We start from the raw sequence: 17,178 nt of genomic DNA on the forward strand, positions 1-17,178 counted from the left end.
ATGAGGGTGGCCTGAAGGAAGGGTGTGAGGGTGACATCTAAAAGGAGAGAGGGGTAGGGGAGCGTAAAGTGGGTTTGGAGGCAAGCGGGCAAGGGAGATGGTGGCCTGCGAGACAGACAGACAGAAAAGCCACCTGCAAGAGGAGAGGGTGAAGGGGAATTAGTTGTTTTGGGAAGTGTGACGTTTTGGGGGTGATTTGCTTGCTGGATAGCTAGCATGTGGTTGTCATGTTTCCCATGCATCTATGCCAGCCACTTCTTCCCTTTTTCTTGTAGTTCCGCACAAAAGTAAGACACTCCTGTTATTTTGGTGTATCTGCGTTATTTGTATAGTGCACACCTTACCAAAAGGCAGTAGAGCGCTGTTTAGGATCAAAGGCAATGATACAGACCGTGATTGGAGAAGCTGGGTTCTGAGAGTGAAGGTGGACTGGCACTTTATCATGATGTAGTATTCCTTAAAGATCTGTGTCTTCAGCTAGTTCCAAAGTTGGAGCAAGATTATGAAACCCCAGATGAATACTGGGATTTTGTTCCAGATCCCGAGTGCATAAAAGGAAAAGGCTTATTGCCTCATTTGTTTCTGTTTTGCACTTCTTCATTTCCAGTCTGCTGAAGTCTAAGACCAGACTGGAAACCAAAATCAGCCCCTGCAAAAATGTTCAAATCGGCCCCACAAGAGGCTGCAACTAGATTGGGTCTGTAGGGACATGGTTGGGTCATACAAGCCCATGGTACTCTAGAAGTGACCCCCCCCAACCCAAGGCTGCTGGGGAAACGCCAGAGTGGCAGAATGTCCTGGCTGTAGGTGTGCAGAGAGCTTGTCAGCCGGATAGGCAAAGGTGCACGACTTGATGGCTTTGTAGATGGTGTAGCAAGTTTATAAGATGGTATAGGCTGGGAATGGGAGTTGAACTGCACCATTGTATGAAAGACCCCCAACACCATTTGATATTGCAAGTGTTGGCAAGGGGCAGGGAGCATAAGTATAGTGTATCTGCTGACAAAAGCCCTGGTGCGTATGCTCTTTACAAATTAAGCACTGGGTGTAATGAATGAGCGAGTAAGTGTAGGAAGAATGAGCATACAAGGCTGAATGTGTAGAAAAGTGGGAGTGAATGCACAAAGGAGTGAGTGTATAGAAGCGATTTACTGCAGCAGTCAATGAGTAGAGGAATATATGACTGATTAAGGGGAGTGTACATGAGTGAGTAAGGGAAACAGTGTTAGCAAAAGTGAATGAATGACATTAGTAGGTGCACTAGAGTAAAACTAGTTTGTGAATTTGATCTTTTGGACAGGATGTTGACAGAACTATGAAATTAAAGCAGATGCAGCCTAAAATCCTTGTGCTGAACAAATCCTGGAATGAAAAGGGCGATCCGAGGGGAACATGTTCACAGGGCTTCCTATGCTGAGAAGACCACTTTAGAAATGATTCTTGTTGGAAATTGGGTGGCTGGTTGAGGGGTGCAACCCTACTCAAGTAGCCACCACAATTCTTATCAGGGTGATACACTAGCAGTTCCCAAGTTAACCTGTACTCAACCCTCTGGTAGCTTGTCACAAAGCAGTCAGGCTTAGACTAGAAGTAATATATAAAGTATTTATTCAGCACTTCAAACAGTAATGTGGGGAATGAGATTTTGATATCAATTTATGATTATGATCAATTTAATAAATTATCTCATTCATCTATTTTGGACCGCTAGTATCTGTCATTGAGGAAAAGACAACCCCCGCATAGATTAGACAAACCCCATTAACTGACGCCACTCTGAAGAACCACTTACAACTGATAAAGTTTAAAAGTTTTATATAAAGTTAATTTGAATGCAATACAATCCTTACAAGATAAATCTCAAAGTATACAAAATACAAAATCAGTCTCTAGATCCGCAATTAAAGCTTCGGTGTGAAGTGGTTCCTTCTGCGTCATCTGCAGTAAGATAAAATAATCAAGTTAAAACTGTCCCTACTCTATGCTATGTGACATCCCTACTTCGCAAGTTTCTTCCCTAAAAAGGTGTCAGCAGTTTGACTTCCAAAGAAGTTCAAACTCTCTTAGCCTCTAAAGGAATCCTAAATTTCAGAAGCAGTACCCTCTCTGCCTACCCATCCGCTCTCTAAGGGTCCTCGGCCTACTGCTCCCTTGCGCTCTGATCTCTCAGCGCATCTGCTCAAGGCATCTACCCTTGCCTTCGCTCTCGCCTTAGCCTAATGCTAATTGCTCTGCTCTCCTCCCCGGGGTGCTGTCCCTAAAATACACAATCACAGTGTGGGTGAAACGCCCCTTGACGCCCACCACGGACTTTCCCCGATGATGTCAACTTCTGGCTTCTTCCATTGGTCCACTTCCTTGCGCCGTTCGTTAAGTTGACCCTTCTCCTTAGATGTCATCTTCATCATCTCGTTGGATACCTCCATTGACACTTTCAGCGCAAAAGTCAAATGACCTTAGACAAGACTTTAACTCTATGTCGCTTAACTTGACCCTTCTAGGTCCTGTGAATGGTCTTGTCAAAACATAGTTCAAATTCTAAGTGTCTCTCCTCACGTACGAGCAATAAGCTCCGTCCGGCATTGTCATCTTAAATCTAACAAGTGCTAGACTTCTTGGCTCTCACGTCCACATCAAGCTATTTACGACTTTTACAAGCCCACTAAATTACATACATTTGACTATGCTCCTGCGAACTCTTGGTCAGTCAGGTTATAATCACAAATGACCTAAACTCTTCCAGCATTCCTACAAACTACCTCCTACATAGTGTAACCTTTGGCATACATTTATATATTCGTACTTTAGCAAAGTCTTGGTTATACTTGAATACATTTTACATAGAATATAAACTACGTAGAGTATAACTTTTATATTCTCACTGGTCACATCGTTATATAAGTTCCCTGCACATTTCTCCCCGTTACATTTCTTCGCCGTTCCTCCATTTAACGCTACACACGTACACGAATTCTACTGTGCACATTCTACATTTCGTAAGCATTGTATATACAGCCTTCTAAATCTAATGCATGTTAACGTGTAAATACATTTACATTTCCTATACCATGTTATCACTTTAGTTGACTTTATGCTATAGTCGTCGACTTCACATTACGATATGCATTTCATTCCTACGGTTATAATATATGCGTCTAAATATGGCTATGATATACTTTCTGTTCAAATTGCGCTCTCTCAGTTCCCCCCTTTGATGACTTTTAGGAGTCATCACTAAAAGCAATTTGAATACATCCCTTTATACAGAACTAGTTACATCATTTCCTCTTTTTATCGATTCCAGTGCTTTCAGACCTTTATACTGTTGATCTTGTAACACAGCTAATCTCCTTTCTTGATCTCTCATCGATCTTTGTAACTGGTTCGACCTATACCATTTATATAATTTTACTAATCCTAATAATGTAATTATGCAAATTAATACTATTAATACAGGCTTTAAGATATACCAAACTATACTTTTGCCAAGATTAGCAAACCAACTTCCAACCTTTCCCACTCCATTTCCTTCTTTTTCCCAAACATTTATTTTTGACAAATCTTCGATTTCCTGATGAATCTGTGTTATGTTGCTTATGACCTTCTCAAGTGGTTTTGAATTATCAGGAATATAAGTACAACATTCCTGAACCTTCAAAGCCTTACAAACTCCGCCTTCTTTTGCTAATATCACATCTAGAGCAAGTCTGTTCTGAAGAACCATTGCTCTGATCGACTGCATCTCACCTTCTACTAGTATTAATGACCTTGCAGTACTGGCAGACAATCTATCTACGACTGTCGCTAACCTTCTAATCTTAACATCGTTAAGAATCAAACCTAACAATGGAAACATCGCTCCAAATACATCTCCTACTACCTCTGCATCTCCTACTTCCCTTTTCGTTCTCGTCGAAGCCTTTCCTTCTATTATCGCTAAATCCTTTGCATGATATATTTTGGGGAAGACAATTGCCAAGTAACACGAACCATACCAATTGTCAGGTAGTTTTACATAGGCATTTCTCCCACATACAAAATACACATTCGGAATAGCTTGCATCCCTTTCATAAAATCTTTCGTGTAGTACTCCAGCTTAAAAGAGTGCTCGCAACTAACTTCACCTACAAATTCACTCTCATAATATGTCTTGCTTCGAGCTAAACATAACTTTCCCTTCTGCGTTCTATCCAATGCTATTGGACCATTGCTACCTTTCTTTTTATGTGCCTTCTCTTCTTCTGTCCAATCTGTTTTCCATTGTCCTGACATTTTTAGAATCTTCTGCCTTCTGTATCGGTCATCTACTTGTCCAATAAACTTTTTCTCTACCTCTGACACTCTGCAAGTCAGATTATTTCTACGTGCATATGATGTATCTAATGTATCCCAAGGAAGAAAGAATTTAGCCAGTCTATCCTCCTTTTTGTAATAGTCCCACTTATTCATTTGCTTATAATTCGGAACTTCAGGCAGTACCGAATCATAATTTGAAAAGTAGTACTCAAATCCTTCTCTACCATAAAATATACTAAGCAGTAAACTACATGTTATCCCATAAGTCAATGGGAGATGATGATATCTAATGCCTTCGTCTACAGAAGCCGGCAATTGCATACATACGTAGCAATCCTTGGCCTCCATGGCATCGATATATTCATATAACAGTTTAGCGTATGCGTTTGACCTAAAATTTCCCTGTGACTCGTCTACGTGCAATCTACGAGCCTCATCTGCAAGTAACGCCTTTTCACGTATAACATTGCTCTCTTCTTTCTTTCCCACAAGAGCAGGTTTCAAAGTCGTTACAGTTTTTACATTTGCTATTTCTGTATCGTTCTCGTGTCCTATTATGTAAGATATTGTCACTACTGTAATTATGAGAAATATCACTATGGCTATAAGTGTACCTACTATACATCTAGCTTTTCGGTTTGGGTTTCCGTTCTCCATGTTATCAAACAGCGTACCTCGTTCTCTAGCGAAAATTCTCTTTTCCAGTCTTTGGTTGCTTGTTTGCTTTCTCAGTCTTTAAAGTGCTTTTTTTATCAACAAAGTCTCTTTTTCACAAAAAGTCATTTCTCTTTTTAGCAGCAGACAACCCTAGCCCTTCTCCGTCCTCTAAATGTAATCCCTAATTTTATTCTTCTTTCCACTCGGCGCTAGGTTATCTTCTTCTTTATAACTTATATACAAAGTCTTTAAGTATCAACAATTATTCTCGTACCTGCAGCTCTTGCAACAAATTCCAACAACTCAAACCGAATGACTTTATCTTCTTCCTCCGATATTTGATGACCAAATGTTGGAAATTGTAATCTGTTTAACACTAAATCTTTAATCCGACTCAAGTATGGGGGTATGGGAAGTGTGAAAGTCAGTAACCCCTCAGTCTCGAGTCCAGGCGTCAACATCCATATCTCCACTGCCACAAATGGATCGAGATCGATTACTTTCACGCTCTTCACTCTCCCAGATTTCTGTCCCCAAGACATCTGCTAGATAAGTCCACTCTGGGGTGGCGTACCTTCTGCAGGGCACACGTACCCTTCTCGATCTTCGTGGACTCTCGGTTCCTGAGTCTGTCGTTTCTTCCTCCTGATCCGATTCTTCAGCGATCGGGACAAGAGTTCTTTCTTTCTTCCCTTCCGAACTTGGCCTTTTTCTTCTCTCCGGCCAACTGGCTTCGTCACTCCTTGTCTTTCCGCTCCTTGTTCCAGGACCTGTCTCTTGGTCACTCTCAGTCTGCCGGATATCTGTGTCGGACTCCCAATTACTTTCTTCTCCTGAGGCGACTTCGGTCCCACTAGTGTCCTGACCTTCGTCGTCCTGTTCCAACACAGTTTCAGTTTCTTCGATCGCCTCCACAGCTTGGCTTTCCCCCTCTATGGCTTCTCCGCTTCCCGTCGGATTTTCATCCGAGAGAGGAGCTGTTTCTTCCGGAGGTGTTGGCACTCTTCGGGTGTGTGAGGCATGTATCCAGTTTGGCAGACCTCCGCACTTCACCGCAGTGTTCGTTACAAGTATGACTTGAAACGGTCCTCGCCAACGCACGTCTAAGCAGTTCTTCCTGACATGCTTCTTCACCAGGACCCAGTCTCCCGGACTCAGGTCATGGCACAAATCTTGTGCTGATGGAACCTCTGCAGCCTGGACCTGGAGGGACACAGAATTAACGGCATCAGATAGTCCCTTGCAGTAGTCCAAGATCAAATCGTCTGTGATGTTCACTAGCGCTGCAGTCGGAACCGATGGCAATCTCATAGCTCTCCCCATTAGCACTTCGTGTGGAGAGAGGCCTGTTCTTCTATCAGGTGTGCTACGTATGCTCATAAGAACCACTGGAAGTGCGTCTGGCCAACTCAGGGATGTCGATGAACAAACTTTAGCCAGTCTGGACTTGATGGTACTGTTAATTTGTTCTACAATCCCTGAGGCTTCTGGTCGATAGCTGCAGTGTAACTTCTGATCGATATTCAAAGCTGAACATAGCATCTTCACCACTTCGCTATTAAAATGAGTTCCTCTGTCCGATTCCAAAGAGGATGGCACCCCAAACCTCGGTATTAACTCCCTAAGCAATAATTTTGCTACTGTAAGTGTATCGCACCTACGTGTAGGGTAAGCTTCAACCCATCTAGAGAATATGCATACAATCACTAAAACGTACCTAAGTCTGTTACATGGAGGCATTTCTATAAAGTCAATCTGCATCCGATTGAAAGGCCCCCCAGACCTTCCTATGTGACTCAGGGTAACTGGTGTTCTCTTCCCCACGTTTAGTTGCTGACAGATCGTACATCGCTGACACACTGCTTCTGCCGCTACTCTAAACTTAGGATTAAACCACGTTTGTCTGAATACTCTCACCATAGCATCTCTTCCTATGTGTGCTGATCCATGCAATTTCCTTGCCATTGGACTAACAAGTTCATTTGGCAAAACTGCCCTTCCGTCGGCGGAGAGCCAAAAATTCATCTCGCTTTTTACACAACCTGCTGTTTCCCAGCTCTTTTTCTCCTCATCTGGTGCATTTTCCTGTACGGCTCTTAATTCATCCCATGTATCTACAGTATCTAACAACATTGTCAATTCAGTTCTTTCCTGAACTCCCCCCACTTTTACATCAGTGTGAGAATATCCCTGCTCCGCGCAATAGCGTGCTACCTCATCCGCGTAGCGGTTTCCTAGTGATACAAAGTCAATGTTCTTTGTATGCGCAACACATTTGACCACTGCTATGGCCATAGGTTTTTGCAAAGCCTCTAACAAAAGTCTCACGAATTCTCCATTCCTAATGGGAGAACCCGAGGAGGTCATGTAACCTCTTTGAGACCATAACTGCCCATAGTCGTGAACTACCCCGAAACCATACTGGCTATCGGTGTATATGGTGACTCGAAGTTTGTCGCCCGCTAAGCAAGCACGAGTCAAAGCAACAATTTCAGCTACCTGTGCGGAGTGTACTCCTTCCAGGCAAGCGGCTTCTATAACTCTGGTAATCGTGCAAACTGCATAAGCTGCTCTCAGCTGACCGACATCGTTTCTTACGCATGAACCATCAACGAAGAAAATTTCGTCTGGGTCTGTCAATGGCTCATCTACGATATCAGGTCTTGGTTTGGTACATAGTTCAGTCACATCAAGGCAGTCATGATCTGTACAATTTTCATCATCCACTTCATTCGGAAGTGGCATCAAAGTTGCAGGATTCAAGACGGAGCATCTTTTTAGGGTCACATTCTCGGCAGCCAGTATGACTTGCTCGTAGCGTGTGAGCCTGCTATTCGTCAGATGCTGAGTCTTCGTCCTGGTCATTAACAATTCCACAGAATGCGGCACATACGCCACTAACTGGTGTCCCATCACCACGCTTTCCGATCTCTCAATGCTGACACCCGTTGCAGCTACGGATTTGAGACATCCGGGCAACGCTGCGGCTACTGGATCTAATGTAGCCGAAAAATACGCCACTGGCCTGCGCGCATCTCCGTGGATCTGAGCTAAAACCGCTAAAGCGCATCCCTCTCTCTCGCAGCAGTAAAGCAAAAAAGTTTTAGTGTAATCTGGCATTCCCAAAGCCGGGGCGCGACATAAGTCCTCCCTCAGCTGCAAAAATGCCATCAAACAATCTTTGTCCCATGGTACCGGATCACTTACTCCTTTGTGCGTCAGTTGTAATAACGGTTTAGCCTTCAGTGAAAAGTTTGCTATCCACTGCCGACAATAACCGACCATGCCTAGAAACATCCTGACTTCTCTCTGTGTTGTAGGCGCATTCATTTTCATAATCGCCTCTATTCTGTCTGGAGACACCTTCCGCTTTCCCTTTTCAATTCTATGACCCAAGTATTGCACCTCAGTCTTACAATATTGCAATTTACCTGGAGACACCTTGTGCCCATTCTCGGCCAAATGATTTAACAAGGTTATGGTGTCCTCTCTGCAAGCTTCCTCAGTTTCTGACGCAACCAGGAGGTCGTCTATGTACTGGACCAGAACTGAATTCTTGGGCAGTACTAGACTCTCAAGATTTTTCTTCAATAGCTGATTAAAGATCGATGGGCTTTCTGTATACCCCTGAGGGATACGACACCATGTTAAAACGCGATCTTCCAGCTTAAAAGCGAAAAGATACTGACTCTCTTCGTCTAAAGGTATCGAAAAGAAAGCCTGGCACAAATCTATCACGGTAAACCATTCAGCTTGGAACGGTATCTGAAATAATATCACTGATGGATTCGGTACCACTGGACAACATGAGACAACAATATTATTGATCTTTCGAAGATCCTGCACTATTCTGTATTTTCCACTAGGCTTCTGCAAACCCATGATCGGGGAGTTACATGGGCTACCCACGATCTCCTTCAGTATTCCCTGTTTGATCATGGATTCGATCACAGGCTTTATTCCTGCAATCGTCTCTGGCGTTAACTTATACTGTGGTGTTCTTGGATACTCAGCATGGGGTTTTACCAAGATCTTTACCGGTTCTACTCCCTTGATCAATCCTATTTCTTCTCCAGTAAAATCCCATACCTCAGTTGAGACTTTCTCCCTCAAGTCCTGTGGAAGTTCCTCCACTGTTAAGGTAGGATATAGTTCCACACATTCCTGTGAGTTCACAACTTTAAAATCAGCATCCTCGTCATTTGTCTGCACTTCTACTCCTTCTGGCGTGCAATGTATCGTGCAATTCAGTTTACACAGTAAGTCTCTCCCTAGTAAGCACACAGGACTAGAATCACAGATCACAAACTGATGTTCGTCACTGTAATTCCCTATCTTTACTGACACTGGTTCGGTCAGAGGATTCGTCATCCTCTTGTTCGCGACTCCTACCACCTGAACCATCTCTCCTGATATTGGCAAACCTGGGACTACCGCTGATCTCAACGTGGATCGAGTGGCCCCTGTATCCACCAAAAAGGTTGTAGGACATCCTGCGACTTCAGCCTCTACGTATGGTCCTCTCTGATCTACTTCCAAGGCGGCTCCTAGAGTACAATCTTCCTCCCTATTCGCCCGCTGCCCTGTAAGTGGATCAACGTAGTAGCATTCCTCTCCTCCTACAAACAATGGCATCTGTCTGTAGGTTTTCCCTCCGTTTGAAATGCGAGGTGGTTGAGGAAACGGGGCTCGAGGAGTCTGAGTCCCCCCTTTGACAAACTTGCCCTTCGGGACTGTGGCTCCCTTAACCGCGTTGTTCTGAACCTCTTCCTCCTCCTGTTCTAATTCCCCTGGCTCAACATTGTAAGGACACTCGCGTCGCCAGTGTCCCACCTCGTTACACTGATGGCATCTCGTCGTCTTTTTCAGTGTCGCGATATCCATTCTCGGTCTCGGTCTTTCTTCCTCATCTCTGCTCTGATTATTCTGTTTCTTCGTCTGCGTTCCTGTTCCCTGTTGCCGCTGTTTATCCTTTCCAGCAGCTTGCATTTGCACTAGCATTAACTTTTCCTTGAGCTTCTTTGCCTTAGAGTCTATCTCGTCACTACAGTACCTTGCATACCTCAGAATTTCATCTAAAGGTTTGTTCTGCCAACAGATCAGATGCTGTTGGATCATTAGGCATATGTCTGGTCTCAATCCGAGAACAAACTTCGACACAAACTGTCCTATGTCCTTAGGATCCATTACGTCTAACCCGCTGTACTGCTTGAATGCTTTCAGCAATCGCTCATAGAACTCATGAACTGTCTCTTTCGGCTCCTGAGTAGTTCGATCTATCTTTACCCAGTCTATGTCTTGCACCGGCACTTTCTCTTTTAGCCATGTTATTACTCTCTCGTATTTTTCCATGACTCTAACTGATGGACCATTCGTCCGAGTATCTCTCGGCGGCTCACAAGTAGGCCATTCAACACTAAGCTTGCATGCCGTCCACAAATCTCCGGGTACTACGATATCGAACAGTGTGTTCAAATCGATCCACAGTACCTTCGAGATCTTCACAAATCTTTCTACCTGTTTGTACCACTCGACGGGATTATCTCTAAGCTTTGGGAAGGAATTGGTAAATGCCGCCAAATCCCCCCTACTCCAGGGTACGTGAACGTAGCTTCCGTTCGCGATTTCTCGCAAAGGGAAGGCTTCCATTCGCATTAAATCTGCGTCCTGGGACTTCCCAAGTGCACTCCGTCTGACCGAGCCCTTCTTGGACCACCTTTCCTCCCATCTATCCAAATCTTTCCATATTCTGATACTTACGATCAATTCCCTTATGTGTACCTTCAGCGCGATCGTTCTACGCTCATCCAGATCCTGATCCGTGCAAGTTAGCCTATGGTTACTCTGTAAAGCTTTAGTTCGTGACAGGTCTACCATATACCTGTTTGCCAAATTAGATAGGTTCTCATGAGCTGACCTCGCTCTTCGAGTAATATCCTTGGATAAGAACAATATTTCGTCTGGTGTATACAAGTCTAATCTCTCTAGTGCCACTGTGCCATCAATTATTTCATCCAAGTCTGACTTCAGACTCATTACATCGAGTCGTTTTGCCTTTATTTCAGCTTTCAGTACATCAAGCCTAGGTTGTTCTCTCATATCCCTCTCACCTCCACTATGCGCCCTACGCCTGAGCACAGGTGAGTTATGAGGAGTCTTCCTTCCGTCTCTTTGTTCCCACCTTTCTAGATCCCAAGCCTTTCCATCTTCACGTGGGGTATGGTGGAATAATGCTCCGTCCCCCAACCCTACATTCCGTCCTTTCGGCTCGGGTTCTCCAGATATGAGATAGGATCCACCGTTCTGTTCTAACCCACTGTAGCTCGCTTGTTGTCTGGTGTCGCTTAATAAAATGAAAGGTCCTCGCCGGGCTTCCATGTTCCCGTGATCTCGTTCCTGATCACCGGATGCATGGCGAGACGTTTCGCGACTCCCTATGTTCTCCTGACTCCGTCCACTATCGCCGGATGCATGTCGAGACGCTTCACGACTCTCCATGTTTCCGTGATTCCAGTGTCTCACGTCCTCACCTGGGGCATGGTGTGTGCACCTAAAAGTATTCCGGTACTCCTGTGTCCTACGTTCCCCTTCACTGAAGGTGACGCGAGGCACTTCGCCACACCCTGCACTCCTGTCATCGCACATTTGCTTGTTGCCGCTAATGGTAGGACAAGTATCTCTTCTGCTTTCTTGACTCCCTCTCTCCCACTCGGGGCTGCTTTCGCCAGCTCCACAATGAGAGAGGGTCCTGTTATCCTGTTCTCTCCACTCAGGTCCCGTTTCTAAACTTCTATTCCGAGCCTCTTCGGCGGTGTCCCAATCTTTCAAATATTCTCTTAACTCCTTAAAAGACTTCGGTTTAGGACCCCTCAAATCCATTGGCCCTCTTTGACCTCCCTGTTCTCTCCTGGGACCCGTTGCAGAATCTAATGGGGTACTCCGACTCATCGGTGCTAGTATTTGCCTTTGGGGATTCATTGTGGCATTCCTATTCTCCACTTCTGCTCTTTCACTGTCCCATCGTGCCTGTTCCTCCTGCTGGACCCCTTCTGGGTTGTAGATTGACACAATAGGGCCTATGGTAACCGGAACCTGCAAAGCGTCCGGCATTTGGAACGACCTTGCACATCGCGTCTCTGGCACCTTCTGGACCACAAATCTTCCCACTACTCTCTGTTCAGAACTAGTTTGGGGTATTTCCTCAGTCCTGTTAACGTCCCACTCTGTTACTGGGATCGATTTATATTCCCCCCACCTAGCTCCGTCCTCTTGCGGTAATATGGGACTCGCAAGTTCCCCGCTGTATGGAGGTGGTCTATCTGTTAATAGCCTATCTATCAGGTCCTCCTCCAACTCGCTTTCCTCATCTTCCTGTTCTAGAGGTTTCCTTTCTCCCGTGGCCTCTATCATGGTGAACAGTTTATCTGCTTCTATCTTTTGTACTCTCCACTTCTTAGCTTCTTCATCCCATTTGGCATCCTGTACTGCCTTTACTGATCGTCTCACTCTCTCTTGGCGCCTCTTTACACTCCTTTCGTGTGCTGTTCTAAACCACGCACCAAGGGCTTCAAATTGTGTTGGCCTCGGTAGAGGTCTCGTTGAAAGCATCGTCGCTTTCAGTTGGTTCAACACGTCTAGTTTAAACGTTCCGAATCTTGGAAACGCTAGTTCCTTTTCTCCTTCAGTTAGCCTGTGCCACTCGGAGATCCATAATATCGAATGTAAGCCTACATTTTCTGCCATATGAAAAGCTGGTGTGCCTTCTGGTGGAGCTTCTTCTCCTGCATATAAATTTCTCCTTTTTCTCTTAAAGATTTTTCCTAAACCCTTGAAACACTTCATTTTTGATAACGTACGATATTCCTTACTAATTCTTCCTCGTTTACGTCCCGATGACAACCACCAATCCCTGTGCGACTCTCGCTAATCAGCCTATCCCAGCGCGGTTCTACACCAACCGACCAATCTCAGCGTGGCTCTACGCTGACGTCACTTGTCCCCTCTGCAGCAGTTCCCCTCCTTTCTCAGCTCGGCTCGCGGTCTTGCATGCGTTTCATTCATACACTGAAAAATGACTACTTCCGTCCAAGCGATCACTTTTCTCTGACTGTACGGCCACAGTCTAACTGTAATTGCTACCTCAACTGGCACAGTGTCTTTCCTCTTACGGTCGGACACTTGCCTCAACTGATAGGTTACTTACACACAGTAAACGTACGACCAGCGTCCGTTACTCATACACTCACTCATACGCTCCCCCTATCATCGGTCTGTCGGGAAATCAATGGTACCTCATGACCCCCTTTCAATGGTAGACAAATTACTCTGGGTGTTCGATACACCCGAACCACTTAAGTCCTCTGGACATAAGATTTCATCCGGTTGCGCGCGCTCACAACCTTCCCTCAATCACACTACAGGCATTCAACTCCGCTTGACATTACAGCACAGGAACAACACAAAACACCGCAATCTTACAACGCATGACCCTTATACTCACTCTCGACCGACTCTGCTGCTTTTCTCTCGACGCACCGTCAGCACCGTCTTCGGCTGCAATTCTTCTTCTGGTTGTCGATGACTAGGGACCTTGGGGTAAACTAAACCTGGCCTAGGTCGTCTTCCTCAAGAAGATAACCATCCTCTGCTACCAACTGCGGGGAATGAGATTTTGATATCAATTTATGATTATGATCAATTTAATAAATTATCTCATTCATCTATTTTGGACCGCTAGTATCTGTCATTGAGGAAAAGACAACCCCCGCATAGATTAGACAAACCCCATTAACTGACGCCACTCTGAAGAACCACTTACAACTGATAAAGTTTAAAAGTTTTATATAAAGTTAATTTGAATGCAATACAATCCTTACAAGATAAATCTCAAAGTATACAAAATACAAAATCAGTCTCTAGATCCGCAATTAAAGCTTCGGTGTGAAGTGGTTCCTTCTGCGTCATCTGCAGTAAGATAAAATAATCAAGTTAAAACTGTCCCTACTCTATGCTATGTGACATCCCTACTTCGCAAGTTTCTTCCCTAAAAAGGTGTCAGCAGTTTGACTTCCAAAGAAGTTCAAACTCTCTTAGCCTCTAAAGGAATCCTAAATTTCAGAAGCAGTACCCTCTCTGCCTACCCATCCGCTCTCTAAGGGTCCTCGGCCTACTGCTCCCTTGCGCTCTGATCTCTCAGCGCATCTGCTCAAGGCATCTACCCTTGCCTTCGCTCTCGCCTTAGCCTAATGCTAATTGCTCTGCTCTCCTCCCCGGGGTGCTGTCCCTAAAATACACAATCACAGTGTGGGTGAAACGCCCCTTGACGCCCACCACGGACTTTCCCCGATGATGTCAACTTCTGGCTTCTTCCATTGGTCCACTTCCTTGCGCCGTTCGTTAAGTTGACCCTTCTCCTTAGATGTCATCTTCATCATCTCGTTGGATACCTCCATTGACACTTTCAGCGCAAAAGTCAAATGACCTTAGACAAGACTTTAACTCTATGTCGCTTAACTTGACCCTTCTAGGTCCTGTGAATGGTCTTGTCAAAACATAGTTCAAATTCTAAGTGTCTCTCCTCACGTACGAGCAATAAGCTCCGTCCGGCATTGTCATCTTAAATCTAACAAGTGCTAGACTTCTTGGCTCTCACGTCCACATCAAGCTATTTACGACTTTTACAAGCCCACTAAATTACATACATTTGACTATGCTCCTGCGAACTCTTGGTCAGTCAGGTTATAATCACAAATGACCTAAACTCTTCCAGCATTCCTACAAACTACCTCCTACATAGTGTAACCTTTGGCATACATTTATATATTCGTACTTTAGCAAAGTCTTGGTTATACTTGAATACATTTTACATAGAATATAAACTACGTAGAGTATAACTTTTATATTCTCACTGGTCACATCGTTATATAAGTTCCCTGCACATTTCTCCCCGTTACATTTCTTCGCCGTTCCTCCATTTAACGCTACACACGTACACGAATTCTACTGTGCACATTCTACATTTCGTAAGCATTGTATATACGGCCTTCTAAATCTAATGCATGTTAACGTGTAAATACATTTACATTTCCTATACCATGTTATCACTTTAGTTGACTTTATGCTATAGTCGTCGACTTCACATTACGATATGCATTTCATTCCTACGGTTATAATATATGCGTCTAAATATGGCTATGATATACTTTCTGTTCAAATTGCGCTCTCTCAGTAATAAAGCAAAAAACACATCACAAGAAAAATCCCACACCAATTTAGGAAAATAGAGTAAAGTGGCATACATTATGTGACATCAAAAGAACAAAAATCCAATACGTAGAACTAGAGATATGCAACTTCTAAAGATTTAAGTGAAAATAGTGCCTAGAAGCACAAAGTGCCAACTGTGGTCATCTGTATGCGCCGGACCGGGACAAAGTCATAGGTTCAGGCCGATCGCAATAGAGTGCATACTGGCTACAGGGACCCAGTTAGGCCCTCTGTACCAAGTTCTTTAAATCTTGGTTTTGGAGCTTTGCAAGATCCTGCATTGAGGATGCATCGTGCAGCTGTGGATCTTATGAGCTGTGGTTGGCGTTGCAAGGTTCTGCGTCAAAGATACATTGCACAGTAGCTGTTCTATGGAGCTGTCGAAGAGGCTTCATCATGGATGCTGCTGACTGAAGCTTACGATGCAAGGTCCTGTGTCAGGCATGCATTGCGCTGCAGCTGTTGCAATTAGCTGCGGGCTGCAATGCAAGGTCATTCATCGAGGGATGCATTACGTAACAGTGGTTCTGATGCAAGGCTGCAAGGGCATGCATTATGCTGTATCAGGTCTGCCAAAGAGACCACAGGTAGACTGGCAGAGCACCTTCTGGGCCACTTCCAATGGTCCAGGACTGGAGTGTCACCACTTGGTGGCAGGACTCACTGTAGGCAGAGTCCAGGTGCTGGTTGCATGGTGGTTGGAGCCTTTTCTGTGCATGAGGTTCTGATCAGTAGGCTAGCCAGCTAGCCCTTGGAGTCACTCTGGTGATCCTGGGTTCAAGATTCAAGTCTAGTCCTTTTCACTCAGGCAGCAGGGCCGCAGGGCCGCAGGGTAGCAGATTAGCAGTCCTTTTTGCAGCAGAGCTGCACAGCAGTGCCTCTGAGTCTTCCACAGATCCAGAGGTGCACTGAAGAGTTGGACCTGAGGGTCCAATATTTATACTTGGTGCCAGCTCTGAAGTAGGAGAAGGTTCTGGAGGTTTCCACCCCCAGAGCTGTCTGGAATGCCCTGCCTTCCTGCCCGGACTCCAGCTTGTCTGTGGGAACACAAGACTAGTGTTAAACCGTTTGTGAGTGAGCTGGGGCAGAGCCTTTGTGATGTGCAGGTGTGGTAGGTGAAAGTTCCTCTCCTTCATCAAATCGGAGTTTGTGCATCCTGTTAACAACTAGTCCCCCTTTGTCTCGCTGTCTGGGAGCAATATACAAAGGCCAACTGCCAGCTGCACCTAGTCATGTGACCCAGGATGCAGGCTGCAGGTTAGGATAAGAATATGCCAACTTTCTAAAAGTGGCATTTTCAGAATAGTGACCTAAAACCAAACTTTACCATTAAAGATGACTCTAAATTACAGTTCTTTAGACAGCAATCTCGACATTCATATCTACTCATAATTGAACATTTGCATTTATTAAATGTAATAAGTTAACTCAATGTTTTACTATGGAAGAGGAATGCCTTCAGTAGTAAAACATAAATATGAGGTTTTCACTACCAGGACACGTAAACGTTAAAAGTACATGTCCACCTGTTTAAATACACTGCACTCTGCCCTAGAGTATCATATATATTAGTAAAAAGGTTTAGGCCTTGCAAAATGTGTATTTTGCCAAGTCGAAATGGCAGTTGAAAACTGAACCCACACGCTTCAATTAAAGGCCTGAGACAGGTTTGACAGGCTTTTTAAGTGGGTTGCACAAGTAGTGCTGCAGGTCCATGAGTAGCTTTGAATTTACATGCCCTTGGCACATGGAGTAGCACGTAACTAGGGACTTATCAGTAAATTAAATGTGTCAATTGGATGTAAGTCAATGTTACTATGTTTAGGGAATGAGCAGATGCACTTTAGCACTAGTTAGCAGTGGTAAAGTGCACAGAGTACTAAGGCCAACAAAACAAGATCAGCAAAAATGGAGGAATAAGCAAAACATTTCTGAGAAGACCACCCTAAAGCTGGCAG

General features: G+C 44.5%; 1 protein-coding gene across 1 annotated transcript in view; it reads left to right on the forward strand.

Moving 5' to 3' along the window:
• The window catches only part of STPG4 (sperm-tail PG-rich repeat containing 4), a 342,310-nt gene that overhangs the window by 166,273 nt on the left and 158,859 nt on the right, over positions 1-17,178 (forward strand). The window lies entirely within an intron of this gene.

This window comes from Lissotriton vulgaris, unplaced genomic scaffold, assembly GCF_964263255.1.
Source record: "Lissotriton vulgaris unplaced genomic scaffold, aLisVul1.2 SCAFFOLD_590, whole genome shotgun sequence".
NCBI lineage: Eukaryota > Metazoa > Chordata > Amphibia > Caudata > Salamandridae > Lissotriton > Lissotriton vulgaris.